Genomic DNA, 14,550 nt, shown 5'->3' with positions numbered 1-14,550 from the left:
CTGTATTGGCTTACTGAAAAAAATCATGTGTTGGTAATGTAAAAAGACCTACAGGACATGATATTAGCAGTGGGTCTTAAATTAAACTACTAAAGAGGCTCAACACTGTTTAGCTGCCAAAAGCAGTTGGAATTGGGCCTAAACAGTGTGGTAAGTCTTTAGGTGATGGCTATTGTGTCTGTTTGACCTCTTCCAAATGTCTGTACTGGCAATAAAAAGAAAAAGTTTCCAATTTAAATAGCTAGAGAATAAAAACAATTTGCCAGTAATGTGAAAAAACCTACAGCACCTGGTGTTCCCATGTGGTCTCTCACCCAAGTACTAACCAGGCCCAACACTGCTTAGCTTCCAAGATCACACGAGATTGGGCCTATCCAATGTGGTATGGCTGTAGGTGAGTTAAAAGCACTTTTTTGCCCTCTTCTACTTCTATCACCAGGTAAGCAAATACAAAAGTTTCCTAACTGTATTGGCTTACTGAAAAAAATCATGTGTTGGTAATGTAAAAAGACCTACAGGACATGATATTAGCAGGGGGTCTTAAATTAAACTACAAAAGAGGCTCAACAATGTTTAGCTGCCAAAAGCAGTTGGAATTGAGCCTAAACAGTGTGGTAAGTCTTTAGGTGATGGCTATTGTGTCTGTTTGACCTCTTCCAAATGTCTGTGCTGGCAATAAAAAGAAAAAGTTTCCAATTTAAATAGCTAGAGAATAAAAACAATTTGCCAGTAATGTGAAAAAACCTACAGCACCTGGTGTTCCCATGTGGTCTCCCACCCAAGTACTAACCAGGCCCAACACTGCTTAGCTTCCAAGATCACACGAGATTGGGCCTATCCAATGTGGTTTGGCTGTAGGTGAGATACATGCACTTTTTTGCCCTCTTCTACTTCTATCACCAGGTAAGCTAATAAAAAAGTTTCCTAACTGTATTGGCTTACTGAAAAAAATCATGTGTTGGTAATGTAAAAAGACCTACAGGACATGATATTAGCAGTGGGTCTTAAATTAAACTACTAAAGAGGCTCAACACTGTTTAGCTGCCAAAAGCAGTTGGAATTGGGCCTAAACAGTGTGGTAAGTCTTTAGGTGATGGCTATTGTGTCTGTTTGACCTCTTCCAAATGTCTGTACTGGCAATAAAAAGAAAAAGTTTCCAATTTAAATAGCTAGAGAATAAAAACAATTTGCCTGTAATGTGAAAAAACCTACAGCACATGGTGTTCCCATGTGGTCTCCCACCCAAGTACTAACCAGGCCCAACACTGCTTAGCTTCCAAGATCAGACGAGATTGGGCCTATCCAATTTGGTATGGCTGTAGGTGAGATACAGGCACTTTTTTGCCCTCTTCTACTTCTATCACCAGGTAAGCTAATAAAAAAGTTTCCTAACTGTATTGGCTTACTGAAAAAAATCATGTGTTGGTAATGTAAAAAGACCTACAGGACATGATATTAGCAGGGGGTCTTAAATTAAACTACTAAAGAGGCTCAACACTGTTTAGCTGCCAAAAGCAGTTGGAATTGGGCCTAAACAGTGTGGTAAGTCTTTAGGTGATGGCTATTGTGTCTGTTTGACCTCTTCCAAATGTCTGTACTGGCAATAAAAAGAAAAAGTTTCCAATTTAAATAGCTAGAGAATAAAAACAATTTGCCAGTAATGTGAAAAAACCTACAGCACCTGGTGTTCCCATGTGGTCTCCCACCCAAGTACTAACCAGGCACAACACTGCTTAGCTTCCAAGATCAGACGAGATTGGGCCTATCCAATGTGGTATGGCTGTAGGTGAGATACAGGCACTTTTTTGCCCTCTTCTACTTCTATCACCAGGTAAGCTAATACAAAAGTTTCCTAACTGTATTGGCTTACTGAAAAAAATCATGTGTTGGTAATGTAAAAAGACCTACAGGACATGATATTAGCAGGGGGTCTTAAATTAAACTACAAAAGAGGCTCAACACTGTTAAGCTTCCAAAAGCAGTTGGAATTGAGCCTAAACAGTGTGGTAAGTCTTTAGGTGATGGCTAGTGTCTCTGTTTGACCTCTTACAAATGTCTGTGCTGGCAATAAAAATAAATCGTTTCCAATATAAATAGCTAGAGAATAAAAACAATTTGCCAGTAATGTGAAAAAACCTACAGCACCTGGTGTTCCCAGGTGGTCTCCCACCCAAGTACTAACCAGGCCCAACACTGCTTAGCTTCCAAGATCAGACGAGATTGGGCCTATACAATGTGGTATGGCTGTAGGTGAGATACAGGCTCTTTTTTGCCCTCTTCTACTTCTATCACCAGGTAAGCTAATAAAAAAGTTTCCTAACTGTATTGGCTTACTGAAAAAAATCATGTGTTGGTAATGTAAAAAGACCTACAGGACATGATATTAGCAGTGGGTCTTAAATTAAACTACTAAAGAGGCTCAACACTGTTTAGCTGCCAAAAGCAGTTGGAATTGGGCCTAAACAGTGTGGTAAGTCTTTAGGTGATGGCTATTGTGTCTGTTTGACCTCTTCCAAATGTCTGTACTGGCAATAAAAAGAAAAAGTTTCCAATTTAAATAGCTAGAGAATAAAAACAATTTGCCAGTAATGTGAAAAAACCTACAGCAACTGGTGTTCCCATGTGGTCTCTCACCCAAGTACTAACCAGGCCCAACACTGCTTAGCTTCCGAGATCACACGAGATTGGGCCTATCCAATGTGGTATGGCTGTAGGTGAGTTAAAAGCACTTTTTTGCCCTCTTCTACTTCTATCACCAGGTAAGCAAATACAAAAGTTTCCTAACTGTATTGGCTTACTGAAAAAAATCATGTGTTGGTAATGTAAAAAGACCTACAGGACATGATATTAGCAGGGGGTCTTAAATTAAACTACAAAAGAGGCTCAACAATGTTTAGCTGCCAAAAGCAGTTGGAATTGAGCCTAAACAGTGTGGTAAGTCTTTAGGTGATGGCTATTGTGTCTGTTTGACCTCTTCCAAATGTCTGTGCTGGCAATAAAAAGAAAAAGTTTCCAATTTAAATAGCTAGAGAATAAAAACAATTTGCCAGTAATGTGAAAAAACCTACAGCACCTGGTGTTCCCATGTGGTCTCCCACCCAAGTACTAACCAGGCCCAACACTGCTTAGCTTCCAAGATCACACGAGATTGGGCCTATCCAATGTGGTATGGCTGTAGGTGAGTTAAAAGCACTTTTTTGCACTCTTCTACTTCTATCACCAGGTAAGCTAATACAAAAGTTTCCTAACTGTATTGGCTTACTGAAAAAAATCATGTGTTGGTAATGTAAAAAGACCTACAGGACATGATATTAGCAGGGGGTCTTAAATTAAACTACTAAAGAGGCTCAACACTGTTTAGCTGCCAAAAGCAGTTGGAATTGGGCCTAAACAGTGTGGTAAGTCTTTAGGTGATGGCTATTGTGTCTGTTTGACCTCTTCCAAATGTCTGTACTGGCAATAAAAAGAAAAAGTTTCCAATTTAAATAGCTAGAGAATAAAAACAATTTGCCTGTAATGTGAAAAAACCTACAGCACATGGTGTTCCCAGGTGGTCTCCCACCCAAGTACTAACCAGGCCCAACACTGCTTAGCTTCCAAGATCAGACGAGATTGGGCCTATCCAATTTGGTATGGCTGTAGGTGAGATACAGGCACTTTTTTGCCCTCTTCTACTTCTATCACCAGGTAAGCTAATAAAAAAGTTTCCTAACTGTATTGGCTTACTGAAAAAAATCATGTGTTGGTAATGTAAAAAGACCTACAGGACATGATATTAGCAGGGGGTCTTAAATTAAACTACTAAAGAGGCTCAACACTGTTTAGCTGCCAAAAGCAGTTGGAATTGGGCCTAAACAGTGTGGTAAGTCTTTAGGTGATGGCTATTGTGTCTGTTTGACCTCTTCCAAATGTCTGTACTGGCAATAAAAAGAAAAAGTTTCCAATTTAAATAGCTAGAGAATAAAAACAATTTGCCAGTAATGTGAAAAAACCTACAGCACCTGGTGTTCCCATGTGGTCTCCCACCCAAGTACTAACCAGGCACAACACTGCTTAGCTTTCAAGATCAGACGAGATTGGGCCTATCCAATTTGGTATGGCTGTAGGTGAGATACAGGCACTTTTTTGCCCTCTTCTACTTCTATCACCAGGTAAGCTAATACAAAAGTTTCCTAACTGTATTGGCTTACTGAAAAAAATCATGTGTTGGTAATGTAAAAAGACCTACAGGACATGATATTAGCAGGGGGTCTTAAATTAAACTACAAAAGAGGCTCAACACTGTTAAGCTGCCAAAAGCAGTTGGAATTGAGCCTAAACAGTGTGGTAAGTCTTTAGGTGATGGCTAGTGTCTCTGTTTGACCTCTTACAAATGTCTGTGCTGGCAATAAAAAGAAATCGTTTCCAATATAAATAGCTAGAGAATAAAAACAATTTGCCAGTAATGTGAAAAAACCTACAGCACCTGGTGTTCCCAGGTGGTCTCCCACCCAAGTACTAACCAGGGCCAACACTGCTTAGCTTCCATATCAGACGAGATTGGGCCTATACAATGTGGTATGGCTGTAGGTGAGATACAGGCTCTTTTTTGCCCTCTTCTACTTCTATCACCAGGTAAGCTAATAAAAAAGTTTCCTAACTGTATTGGCTTACTGAAAAAAATCATGTGTTGGTAATGTAAAAAGACCTACAGGACATGATATTAGCAGTGGGTCTTAAATTAAACTACTAAAGAGGCTCAACAATGTTTAGCTGCCAAAAGCAGTTGGAATTGAGCCTAAACAGTGTGGTAAGTCTTTAGGTGATGGCTATTGTGTCTGTTTGACCTCTTCCAAATGTCTGTACTGGCAATAAAAAGAAAAAGTTTCCAATTTAAATAGCTAGAGAATAAAAACAATTTGCCAGTAATGTGAAAAAACCTACAGCACCTGGTGTTCCCATGTGGTCTCCCACCCAAGTACTAACCAGGCCCAACACTGCTTAGCTTCCAAGATCACACGAGATTGGGCCTATCCAATGTGGTATGGCTGTAGATGAGTTTAAAGCACTTTTTTGCCCTCTTCTACTTCTATCACCAGGTAAGCTAATACAAAAGTTTCCTAACTGTATTGGCTTACTGAAAAAAATCATGTGTTGGTAATGTAAAAAGACCTACAGGACATGATATTAGCAGGGGGTCTTAAATTAAACTACAAAAGAGGCTCAACAATGTTTAGCTGCCAAAAGCAGTTGGCATTGAGCCTAAACAGTGTGGTAAGTCTTTAGGTGATGGCTATTGTGTCTGTTTGACCTCTTCCAAATGTCTGTGCTGGCAATAAAAAGAAAAAGTTTCCAATTTAAATAGCTAGAGAATAAAAACAATTTGCCAGTAATGTGAAAAAACCTACAGCACCTGGTGTTCCCAGGTGGTCTCCCACCCAAGTACTAACCAGGCCCAACACTGCTTAGCTTCCAAGATCAGACGAAATTGGGCCTATCCAATGTGGTATGGCTGTAGGTGAGATACAGGCACTTTTTTGCCCTCTTCTACTTCTATCACCAGGTAAGCTAATAAAAAAGTTTCCTAACTGTATTGGCTTACTTAAAAAAAATCATGTGTTGGTAATGTAAAAAGACCTACAGGACATGATATTAGCAGGGGGTCTTAAATTAAACTACTAAACAGGCTCAACACTGTTTAGCTGCCAAAAGCAGTTGGAATTGGGCCTAAACAGTGTGGTAAGTCTTTAGGTGATGGCTATTGTGTCTGTTTGACCTCTTCCAAATGTCTGTACTGGCAATAAAAAGAAAAAGTTTCCAATTTAAATAGCTAGAGAATAAAAACAATTTGCCTGTAATGTGAAAAAACCTACAGCACATGGTGTTCCCATGTGGTCTCCCACCGAAGTACTAACCAGGCCCAACACTGCTTAGCTTCCAAGATCAGACGAGATTGGGCCTATCCAATTTGGTATGGCTGTAGGTGAGATACAGGCACTTTTTTGCCCTCTTCTACTTCTATCACCAGGTAAGCTAATAAAAAAGTTTCCTAACTGTATTGGCTTACTGAAAAAAATCATGTGTTGGTAATGTAAAAAGACCTACAGGACATGATATTAGCAGGGGGTCTTAAATTAAACTACTAAAGAGGCTCAACACTGTTTAGCTGCCAAAAGCAGTTGGAATTGGGCCTAAACAGTGTGGTAAGTCTTTAGGTGATGGCTATTGTGTCTGTTTGACCTCTTCCAAATGTCTGTACTGGCAATAAAAAGAAAAAGTTTCCAATTTAAATAGCTAGAGAATAAAAACAATTTGCCAGTAATGTGAAAAAACCTACAGCACCTGGTGTTCCCATGTAGTCTCCCACCCAAGTACTAACCAGGCACAACACTGCTTAGCTTCCAAGATCAGACGAGATTGGGCCTATCCAATGTGGTATGGCTGTAGGTGAGATACAGGCACTTTTTTGCCCTCTTCTACTTCTATCACCAGGTAAGCTAATACAAAAGTTTCCTAACTGTATTGGCTTACTGAAAAAAATCATGTGTTGGTAATGTAAAAAGACCTACAGGACATGATATTAGCAGGGGGTCTTAAATTAAACTACAAAAGAGGCTCAACACTGTTAAGCTGCCAAAAGCAGTTGGAATTGAGCCTAAACAGTGTGGTAAGTCTTTAGGTGATGGCTAGTGTCTCTGTTTGACCTCTTACAAATGTCTGTGCTGGCAATAAAAAGAAATCGTTTCCAATATAAATATTTAGAGAATAAAAACAATTTACCAGTAATGTGAAAAAACCTACAGCACCTGGTGTTCCCAGGTGGTCTCCCACCCAAGTACTAACCAGGCCCAACACTGCTTAGCTTCCAAGATCAGACGAGATTGGGCCTATACAATGTGGTATGGCTGTAGGTGAGATACAGGCTCTTTTTTGCCCTCTTCTACTTCTATCACCAGGTAAGCTAATAAAAAAGTTTCCTAACTGTATTGGCTTACTGAAAAAAATCATGTGTTGGTAATGTAAAAAGACCTACAGGACATGATATTAGCAGTGGGTCTTAAATTAAACTACTAAAGAGGCTCAACACTGTTTAGCTGCCAAAAGCAGTTGGAATTGGGCCTAAACAGTGTGGTAAGTCTTTAGGTGATGGCTATTGTGTCTGTTTGACCTCTTCCAAATGTCTGTACTGGCAATAAAAAGAAAAAGTTTCCAATTTAAATAGCTAGAGAATAAAAACAATTTGCCAGTAATGTGAAAAAACCTACAGCACCTGGTGTTCCCATGTGGTCTCTCACCCAAGTACTAACCAGGCCCAACACTGCTTAGCTTCCAAGATCACACGAGATTGGGCCTATCCAATGTGGTATGGCTGTAGGTGAGTTAAAAGCACTTTTTTGCCCTCTTCTACTTCTATCACCAGGTAAGCAAATACAAAAGTTTCCTAACTGTATTGGCTTACTGAAAAAAATCATGTGTTGGTAATGTAAAAAGACCTACAGGACATGATATTAGCAGGGGGTCTTAAATTAAACTACAAAAGAGGCTCAACAATGTTTAGCTGCCAAAAGCAGTTGGAATTGAGCCTAAACAGTGTGGTAAGTCTTTAGGTGATGGCTATTGTGTCTGTTTGACCTCTTCCAAATGTCTGTGCTGGCAATAAAAAGAAAAAGTTTCCAATTTAAATAGCTAGAGAATAAAAACAATTTGCCAGTAATGTGAAAAAACCTACAGCACCTGGTGTTCCCATGTGGTCTCCCACCCAAGTACTAACCAGGCCCAACACTGCTTAGCTTCCAAGATCACACGAGATTGGGCCTATCCAATGTGGTATGGCTGTAGATGAGTTAAAAGCACTTTTTTGCCCTCTTCTACTTCTATCACCAGGTAAGCTAATACAAAAGTTTCCTAACTGTATTGGCTTACTGAAAAAAATCATGTGTTGGTAATGTAAAAAGACCTACAGGACATGATATTAGCAGGGGGTCTTAAATTAAACTACAAAAGAGGCTCAACAATGTTTAGCTGCCAAAAGCAGTTGGCATTGAGCCTAAACAGTGTGGTAAGTCTTTAGGTGATGGCTATTGTGTCTGTTTGACCTCTTCCAAATGTCTGTGCTGGCAATAAAAAGAAAAAGTTTCCAATTTAAATAGCTAGAGAATAAAAACAATTTGCCAGTAATGTGAAAAAACCTACAGCACCTGGTGTTCCCAGGTGGTCTCCCACCCAAGTACTAACCAGGCCCAACACTGCTTAGCTTCCAAGATCAGACGAAATTGGGCCTATCCAATGTGGTATGGCTGTAGGTGAGATACAGGCACTTTTTTGCCCTCTTCTACTTCTATCACCAGGTAAGCTAATAAAAAAGTTTCCTAACTGTATTGGCTTACTTAAAAAAAAATCATGTGTTGGTAATGTAAAAAGACCTACAGGACATGATATTAGCAGGGGGTCTTAAATTAAACTACTAAACAGGCTCAACACTGTTTAGCTGCCAAAAGCAGTTGGAATTGGGCCTAAACAGTGTGGTAAGTCTTTAGGTGATGGCTATTGTGTCTGTTTGACCTCTTCCAAATGTCTGTACTGGCAATAAAAAGAAAAAGTTTCCAATTTAAATAGCTAGAGAATAAAAACAATTTGCCTGTAATGTGAAAAAACCTACAGCACATGGTGTTCCCATGTGGTCTCCCACCGAAGTACTAACCAGGCCCAACACTGCTTAGCTTCCAAGATCAGACGAGATTGGGCCTATCCAATTTGGTATGGCTGTAGGTGAGATACAGGCACTTTTTTGCCCTCTTCTACTTCTATCACCAGGTAAGCTAATAAAAAAGTTTCCTAACTGTATTGGTTTACTGAAAAAAATCATGTGTTGGTAATGTAAAAAGACCTACAGGACATGATATTAGCAGGGGGTCTTAAATTAAACTACTAAAGAGGCTCAACACTGTTTAGCTGCCAAAAGCAGTTGGAATTGGGCCTAAACAGTGTGGTAAGTCTTTAGGTGATGGCTATTGTGTCTGTTTGACCTCTTCCAAATGTCTGTACTGGCAATAAAAAGAAAAAGTTTCCAATTTAAATAGCTAGAGAATAAAAACAATTTGCCAGTAATGTGAAAAAACCTACAGCACCTGGTGTTCCCATGTGGTCTCCCACCCAAGTACTAACCAGGCACAACACTGCTTAGCTTCCAAGATCAGACGAGATTGGGCCTATCCAATGTGGTATGGCTGTAGGTGAGATACAGGCACTTTTTTGCCCTCTTCTACTTCTATCACCAGGTAAGCTAATACAAAAGTTTCCTAACTGTATTGGCTTACTGAAAAAAATCATGTGTTGGTAATGTAAAAAGACCTACAGGACATGATATTAGCAGGGGGTCTTAAATTAAACTACAAAAGAGGCTCAACACTGTTAAGCTGCCAAAAGCAGTTGGAATTGAGCCTAAACAGTGTGGTAAGTCTTTAGGTGATGGCTAGTGTCTCTGTTTGACCTCTTACAAATGTCTGTGCTGGCAATAAAAAGAAATCGTTTCCAATATAAATATTTAGAGAATAAAAACAATTTACCAGTAATGTGAAAAAACCTACAGCACCTGGTGTTCCCAGGTGGTCTCCCACCCAAGTACTAACCAGGCCCAACACTGCTTAGCTTCCAAGATCAGACGAGATTGGGCCTATACAATGTGGTATGGCTGTAGGTGAGATACAGGCTCTTTTTTGCCCTCTTCTACTTCTATCACCAGGTAAGCTAATAAAAAAGTTTCCTAACTGTATTGGCTTACTGAAAAAAATCATGTGTTGGTAATGTAAAAAGACCTACAGGACATGATATTAGCAGTGGGTCTTAAATTAAACTACTAAAGAGGCTCAACACTGTTTAGCTGCCAAAAGCAGTTGGAATTGGGCCTAAACAGTGTGGTAAGTCTTTAGGTGATGGCTATTGTGTCTGTTTGACCTCTTCCAAATGTCTGTACTGGCAATAAAAAGAAAAAGTTTCCAATTTAAATAGCTAGAGAATAAAAACAATTTGCCAGTAATGTGAAAAAACCTACAGCACCTGGTGTTCCCATGTGGTCTCTCACCCAAGTACTAACCAGGCCCAACACTGCTTAGCTTCCAAGATCACACGAGATTGGGCCTATCCAATGTGGTATGGCTGTAGGTGAGTTAAAAGCACTTTTTTGCCCTCTTCTACTTCTATCACCAGGTAAGCAAATACAAAAGTTTCCTAACTGTATTGGCTTACTGAAAAAAATCATGTGTTGGTAATGTAAAAAGACCTACAGGACATGATATTAGCAGGGGGTCTTAAATTAAACTACAAAAGAGGCTCAACAATGTTTAGCTGCCAAAAGCAGTTGGAATTGAGCCTAAACAGTGTGGTAAGTCTTTAGGTGATGGCTATTGTGTCTGTTTGACCTCTTCCAAATGTCTGTGCTGGCAATAAAAAGAAAAAGTTTCCAATTTAAATAGCTAGAGAATAAAAACAATTTGCCAGTAATGTGAAAAAACCTACAGCACCTGGTGTTCCCAGGTGGTCTCCCACCCAAGTACTAACCAGGCCCAACACTGCTTAGCTTCCAAGATCAGACGAAATTGGGCCTATCCAATGTGGTATGGCTGTAGGTGAGATACAGGCACTTTTTTGCCCTCTTCTACTTCTATCACCAGGTAAGCTAATAAAAAAGTTTCCTAACTGTATTGGCTTACTGAAAAAAATCATGTGTTGGTAATGTAAAAAGACCTACAGGACATGATATTAGCAGGGGGTCTTAAATTAAACCACTAAAGAGGCTCAACACTGTTTAGCTGCCAAAAGCAGTTGGAATTGGGCCTAAACAGTATGGTAAGTCTTTAGGTGATGGCTATTGTGTCTGTTTGACCTCTTCCAAATGTCTGTACTGGCAATAAAAAGAAAAAGTTTCCAATTTAAATAGCTAGAGAATAAAAACAATTTGCCAGTAATGTGAAAAAACCTACAGCACCTGGTGTTCCCATGTGGTCTCCCACCCAAGTACTAACCAGGCCCAACACTGCTTAGCTTCCAAGATCAGACGAGATTGGGCCTATCCAATGTGGTATGGCTGTAGGTGAGATACAGGCACTTTTTTGCCCTCTTCTACTTCTATCACCAGGTAAGCTAATACAAAAGTTTCCTAACTGTATTGGCTTACTGAAAAAAATCATGTGTTGGTAATGTAAAAAGACCTACAGGACATGATATTAGCAGGGGGTCTTAAATTAAACTACAAAAGAGGCTAAACACTGTTTAGCTGCCAAAAGCAGTTGGAATTGAGCCTAAACAGTGTGGTAAGTCTTTAGGTGATGGCTAGTGTGTCTGTTTGACCTCTTACAAATGTCTGTGCTGGCAATAAAAAGAAATAGTTTCCAATATAAATAGCTAGAGAATAAAAACAATTTGCCAGTAATGTGAAAAATCCTACAGCACCTGGTGTTCCCAGGTGGTCTCCCACCCAAGTACTAACCAGGCCCAACACTGCTTAGCTTCCAAGATCAGACGAGATTGGGCCTATACAATGTGGTATGGCTGTAGGTGAGATACAGGCACTTTTTTGCCCTCTTCTACTTCTATCACCAGGTAAGCTAATAAAAAAGTTTCCTAACTGTATTGGCTTACTGAAAAAAATCATGTGTTGGTAATGTAAAAAGACCTACAGGACATGATATTAGCAGGGGGTCTTAAATTGAACTACTAAAGAGGCTCAACACTGTTTAGCTGCCAAAAGCAGTTGGAATTGGGCCTAAACAGTGTGGTAAGTCTTTAGGTAATGGCTATTGTGTCTGTTTGACCTCTTCCAAATGTCTGTGCTGGCAATAAAAAGAAAAAGTTTCCAATTTAAATAGCTAGAGAATAAAAACAATTTGCCAGTAATGTGAAAAAACCTACTGCACTTGGTGTTCCCATGTGGTCTCCCACCCAAGTACTAACCAGGCCCAACACTGCTTAGCTTCCAAGATCAGACGAGATTGGGCCTATCCAATTTGGTATGGCTGTAGGTGAGATACAGGCACTTTTTTGCCCTCTTCTACTTCTATCACCAGGTAAGCTAATAAAAAAGTTTCCTAACTGTATTGGCTTACTGAAAAAAATCATGTGTTGGTAATGTAAAAAGACCTACAGGACATGATATTAGCAGGGGGTCTTAAATTAAACTACTAAAGAGGCTCAACACTGTTTAGCTGCCAAAAGCAGTTGGAATTGGGCCTAAACAGTGTGGTAAGTCTTTAGGTGATGGCTATTGTGTCTGTTTGACCTCTTCCAAATGTCTGTACTGGCAATAAAAAGAAAAAGTTTCCAATTTAAATAGCTAGAGAATAAAAACAATTTGCCAGTAATGTGAAAAAACCTACAGCACCTGGTGTTCCCATGTGGTCTCCCACCCAAGTACTAACCAGGCCCAACACTGCTTAGCTTCCAAGATCAGACGAGATTGGGCCTATCCAATGTGGTATGGCTGTAGATGAGGTACAGGCACTTTTTTGCCCTCTTCTACTTCTATCACCAGGTAAGCTAATACAAAAGTTTCCTAACTGTATTGGCTTACTGAAAAAAATCATGTGTTGGTAATGTAAAAAGACCTACAGGACATGATATTAGCAGGGGGTCTTAAATTAAACTACAAAAGAGGCTCAACACTGTTTAGCTGCCAAAAGCAGTTGGAATTGAGCCTAAACAGTGTGGTAAGTCTTTAGGTGATGGCTAGTGTGTCTGTTTGACCTCTTACAAATGTCTGTGCTGGCAATAAAAAGAAATAGTTTCCAATATAAATAGCTAGAGAATAAAAACAATTTGCCAGTAATGTGAAAAATCCTACAGCACCTGGTGTTCCCAGGTGGTCTCCCACCCAAGTACTAACCAGGCCCAACACTGCTTAGCTTCCAAGATCAGACGAGATTGGGCCTATACAATGTGGTATGGCTGTAGGTGAGATACAGGCACTTTTTTGCCCTCTTCTACTTCTATCACCAGGTAAGCTAATAAAAAAGTTTCCTAACTGTATTGGCTTACTGAAAAAAATCATGTGTTGGTAATGTAAAAAGACCTACAGGACATGATATTAGCAGGGGGTCTTAAATTGAACTACTAAAGAGGCTCAACACTGTTTAGCTGCCAAAAGCAGTTGGAATTGGGCCTAAACAGTGTGGTAAGTCTTTAGGTAATGGCTATTGTGTCTGTTTGACCTCTTCGAAATGTCTGTGCTGGCAATAAAAAGAAAAAGTTTCCAATTTAAATAGCTAGAGAATAAAAACAATTTGCCAGTAATGTGAAAAAACCTACAGCACCTGGTGTTCCCATGTGGTCTCCCACCCAAGTACTAACCAGGTCCAACACTGCTTAGCTTCCAAGATCAGACGAGATTGGGCCTATCCAATGTGGTATGGCTGTAGGTGAGTTAAAGCCACTTTTTTGCCCTCTTCTACTTCTATTACCAGGTAAGCTAATACAAAAGTTTCCTAACTGTATTGGCTAACTGAAAAAAATCATGTGTTGGTAATGTAAAAAGACCTACAGGACATGATATTGGCAGGGGGTCTTAAATTAAACTACAAAAGAGGCTCAACACTGTTTAGCTGCCAAAAGCAATAGGAATTGAGCCTAAACAGTGTGGTAAGTCTTTAGGTGATGGCTATTGTGTCTGTTTGACCTCTTCCAAATGTCTGTGCTGGCAATAAAATGAAAAAGTTTCCAATATAAATAGCTAGAGAATAAAAACAATTTGCCTGTAATGTGAAAAAACCTACAGCACCTGGTGTTCACATGTGGTCTCCCACCCAAGTACTAACCAGGCCCAACACTGCTTAGCTTCCAAGATCAGACGAGATTGGGCCTATCCAATGTGGTATGGCTGTAGGTGAGTTAAATTCACTTTTTTGCCCTCTTCTACTTCTATCACCAGGTAAGCTAATACAAAAGTTTCCTAACTGTATTGGCTTACTGAAAAAAATCATGTGTTGGTAATGTAAAAAGACCTACAGGACATGATATTAGCAGGGGGTCTTAAATTAAACTACAAAAGAGGCTCAACACTGTTTAGCTGCCAAAAGCAGTTTGAATTGAGCCTAAACAGTGTGGTAAGTCTTTAGGTGATGGCTATTGTGTCTGTTTGACCTCTTCCAAATGTCTGTGCTGGCAATAAAAAGAAAAAGTTTCCAATATAAATAGCTAGAGAATAAAAACAATTTGCCAGTAATGTGAAAAAACCTACAGCACCTGGTGTTCCCAGGTGGTCTCCCACCCAAGTACTAACCAGGCCCAACACTGCTTAGCTTCCAAGATCAGACGAGATTGGGCCTATCCAATGTGGTATGGCTATAAGTGTGTGAAAGGCACTTTTTTGCCCTCTTCTACTTCTATCACCAGGTAAGCTAATACAAAAGTTTCCTAACTGTATTGGCTTACTGAAAAAAATCATGTGTTGGTAATGTAAAAAGACCTACAGGACATGATATTAGCAGGGGGTCTTAAATTAAACTACAAAAGAGGCTCAACACTGTTTAGCTGCCAAAAGCAGTTGGAATTGAGCCTAAACAGTGTGGTAAGTCTTTAGGT

At 39.7% G+C, this 14,550-nt stretch overlaps 22 non-coding genes and 9 pseudogenes across 22 annotated transcripts; all 31 read right to left on the bottom strand.

Moving 5' to 3' along the window:
* Nucleotides 1-277: 277 nt before the first annotated feature.
* LOC146017518 (5S ribosomal RNA) lies at nt 278-396 on the bottom strand. The gene has a single exon (XR_014450387.1). It is a non-coding gene; the product is annotated as a 5S ribosomal RNA (ribosomal RNA).
* Nucleotides 397-741: 345 nt separating this feature from the next.
* Nucleotides 742-860, bottom strand: LOC146016658 (5S ribosomal RNA). Its single transcript, XR_014449541.1, has one exon. It is a non-coding gene; the product is annotated as a 5S ribosomal RNA (ribosomal RNA).
* Nucleotides 861-1,205: 345 nt separating this feature from the next.
* Nucleotides 1,206-1,324, bottom strand: LOC146010582 (5S ribosomal RNA; annotated as a pseudogene).
* Nucleotides 1,325-1,669: 345 nt separating this feature from the next.
* LOC146016716 (5S ribosomal RNA) lies at nt 1,670-1,788 on the bottom strand. Its single transcript, XR_014449598.1, has one exon. It is a non-coding gene; the product is annotated as a 5S ribosomal RNA (ribosomal RNA).
* A 345-nt stretch (nt 1,789-2,133) lies between these two features.
* Nucleotides 2,134-2,252, bottom strand: LOC146013984 (5S ribosomal RNA). Its single transcript, XR_014446944.1, has one exon. It is a non-coding gene; the product is annotated as a 5S ribosomal RNA (ribosomal RNA).
* A 345-nt stretch (nt 2,253-2,597) lies between these two features.
* Nucleotides 2,598-2,716, bottom strand: LOC146011404 (5S ribosomal RNA; annotated as a pseudogene).
* Nucleotides 2,717-3,061: 345 nt separating this feature from the next.
* On the bottom strand, nt 3,062-3,180 carry LOC146015027 (5S ribosomal RNA). Its single transcript, XR_014447961.1, has one exon. It is a non-coding gene; the product is annotated as a 5S ribosomal RNA (ribosomal RNA).
* A 345-nt stretch (nt 3,181-3,525) lies between these two features.
* LOC146010333 (5S ribosomal RNA) lies at nt 3,526-3,644 on the bottom strand (annotated as a pseudogene).
* Nucleotides 3,645-3,989: 345 nt separating this feature from the next.
* LOC146011211 (5S ribosomal RNA) lies at nt 3,990-4,108 on the bottom strand (annotated as a pseudogene).
* Nucleotides 4,109-4,453: 345 nt separating this feature from the next.
* On the bottom strand, nt 4,454-4,571 carry LOC146011434 (5S ribosomal RNA; annotated as a pseudogene).
* A 345-nt stretch (nt 4,572-4,916) lies between these two features.
* On the bottom strand, nt 4,917-5,035 carry LOC146016035 (5S ribosomal RNA). Its single transcript, XR_014448938.1, has one exon. It is a non-coding gene; the product is annotated as a 5S ribosomal RNA (ribosomal RNA).
* A 345-nt stretch (nt 5,036-5,380) lies between these two features.
* LOC146014631 (5S ribosomal RNA) lies at nt 5,381-5,499 on the bottom strand. The gene has a single exon (XR_014447579.1). It is a non-coding gene; the product is annotated as a 5S ribosomal RNA (ribosomal RNA).
* A 346-nt stretch (nt 5,500-5,845) lies between these two features.
* On the bottom strand, nt 5,846-5,964 carry LOC146010831 (5S ribosomal RNA; annotated as a pseudogene).
* Nucleotides 5,965-6,309: 345 nt separating this feature from the next.
* Nucleotides 6,310-6,428, bottom strand: LOC146010483 (5S ribosomal RNA; annotated as a pseudogene).
* Nucleotides 6,429-6,773: 345 nt separating this feature from the next.
* Nucleotides 6,774-6,892, bottom strand: LOC146013983 (5S ribosomal RNA). Its single transcript, XR_014446943.1, has one exon. It is a non-coding gene; the product is annotated as a 5S ribosomal RNA (ribosomal RNA).
* A 345-nt stretch (nt 6,893-7,237) lies between these two features.
* LOC146017517 (5S ribosomal RNA) lies at nt 7,238-7,356 on the bottom strand. Its single transcript, XR_014450386.1, has one exon. It is a non-coding gene; the product is annotated as a 5S ribosomal RNA (ribosomal RNA).
* Nucleotides 7,357-7,701: 345 nt separating this feature from the next.
* Nucleotides 7,702-7,820, bottom strand: LOC146016034 (5S ribosomal RNA). Its single transcript, XR_014448937.1, has one exon. It is a non-coding gene; the product is annotated as a 5S ribosomal RNA (ribosomal RNA).
* A 345-nt stretch (nt 7,821-8,165) lies between these two features.
* LOC146014630 (5S ribosomal RNA) lies at nt 8,166-8,284 on the bottom strand. Its single transcript, XR_014447578.1, has one exon. It is a non-coding gene; the product is annotated as a 5S ribosomal RNA (ribosomal RNA).
* Nucleotides 8,285-8,631: 347 nt separating this feature from the next.
* On the bottom strand, nt 8,632-8,750 carry LOC146010830 (5S ribosomal RNA; annotated as a pseudogene).
* Nucleotides 8,751-9,095: 345 nt separating this feature from the next.
* LOC146016715 (5S ribosomal RNA) lies at nt 9,096-9,214 on the bottom strand. The gene has a single exon (XR_014449597.1). It is a non-coding gene; the product is annotated as a 5S ribosomal RNA (ribosomal RNA).
* Nucleotides 9,215-9,559: 345 nt separating this feature from the next.
* On the bottom strand, nt 9,560-9,678 carry LOC146013981 (5S ribosomal RNA). Its single transcript, XR_014446941.1, has one exon. It is a non-coding gene; the product is annotated as a 5S ribosomal RNA (ribosomal RNA).
* A 345-nt stretch (nt 9,679-10,023) lies between these two features.
* On the bottom strand, nt 10,024-10,142 carry LOC146017515 (5S ribosomal RNA). The gene has a single exon (XR_014450384.1). It is a non-coding gene; the product is annotated as a 5S ribosomal RNA (ribosomal RNA).
* A 345-nt stretch (nt 10,143-10,487) lies between these two features.
* Nucleotides 10,488-10,606, bottom strand: LOC146014629 (5S ribosomal RNA). Its single transcript, XR_014447577.1, has one exon. It is a non-coding gene; the product is annotated as a 5S ribosomal RNA (ribosomal RNA).
* Nucleotides 10,607-10,951: 345 nt separating this feature from the next.
* On the bottom strand, nt 10,952-11,070 carry LOC146010488 (5S ribosomal RNA). The gene has a single exon (XR_014444845.1). It is a non-coding gene; the product is annotated as a 5S ribosomal RNA (ribosomal RNA).
* A 345-nt stretch (nt 11,071-11,415) lies between these two features.
* LOC146015328 (5S ribosomal RNA) lies at nt 11,416-11,534 on the bottom strand. Its single transcript, XR_014448253.1, has one exon. It is a non-coding gene; the product is annotated as a 5S ribosomal RNA (ribosomal RNA).
* A 345-nt stretch (nt 11,535-11,879) lies between these two features.
* LOC146011206 (5S ribosomal RNA) lies at nt 11,880-11,998 on the bottom strand (annotated as a pseudogene).
* A 345-nt stretch (nt 11,999-12,343) lies between these two features.
* LOC146014256 (5S ribosomal RNA) lies at nt 12,344-12,462 on the bottom strand. Its single transcript, XR_014447207.1, has one exon. It is a non-coding gene; the product is annotated as a 5S ribosomal RNA (ribosomal RNA).
* A 345-nt stretch (nt 12,463-12,807) lies between these two features.
* On the bottom strand, nt 12,808-12,926 carry LOC146015327 (5S ribosomal RNA). The gene has a single exon (XR_014448252.1). It is a non-coding gene; the product is annotated as a 5S ribosomal RNA (ribosomal RNA).
* Nucleotides 12,927-13,271: 345 nt separating this feature from the next.
* On the bottom strand, nt 13,272-13,390 carry LOC146014748 (5S ribosomal RNA). The gene has a single exon (XR_014447692.1). It is a non-coding gene; the product is annotated as a 5S ribosomal RNA (ribosomal RNA).
* Nucleotides 13,391-13,735: 345 nt separating this feature from the next.
* LOC146014766 (5S ribosomal RNA) lies at nt 13,736-13,854 on the bottom strand. Its single transcript, XR_014447710.1, has one exon. It is a non-coding gene; the product is annotated as a 5S ribosomal RNA (ribosomal RNA).
* Nucleotides 13,855-14,199: 345 nt separating this feature from the next.
* On the bottom strand, nt 14,200-14,318 carry LOC146014923 (5S ribosomal RNA). The gene has a single exon (XR_014447863.1). It is a non-coding gene; the product is annotated as a 5S ribosomal RNA (ribosomal RNA).
* Between the last annotated feature and the right edge of the window lie 232 nt (nt 14,319-14,550).

The sequence above is a fragment of the Crinia signifera genome, chromosome 6 (genome assembly GCF_055691185.1).
Source record: "Crinia signifera chromosome 6, ASM5569118v1, whole genome shotgun sequence".
Taxonomy (NCBI): domain Eukaryota; kingdom Metazoa; phylum Chordata; class Amphibia; order Anura; family Myobatrachidae; genus Crinia; species Crinia signifera.
The sequence above is the reverse complement of the archived record's forward strand: the minus strand, read 5'-3'. Positions and strand labels throughout refer to the sequence as shown.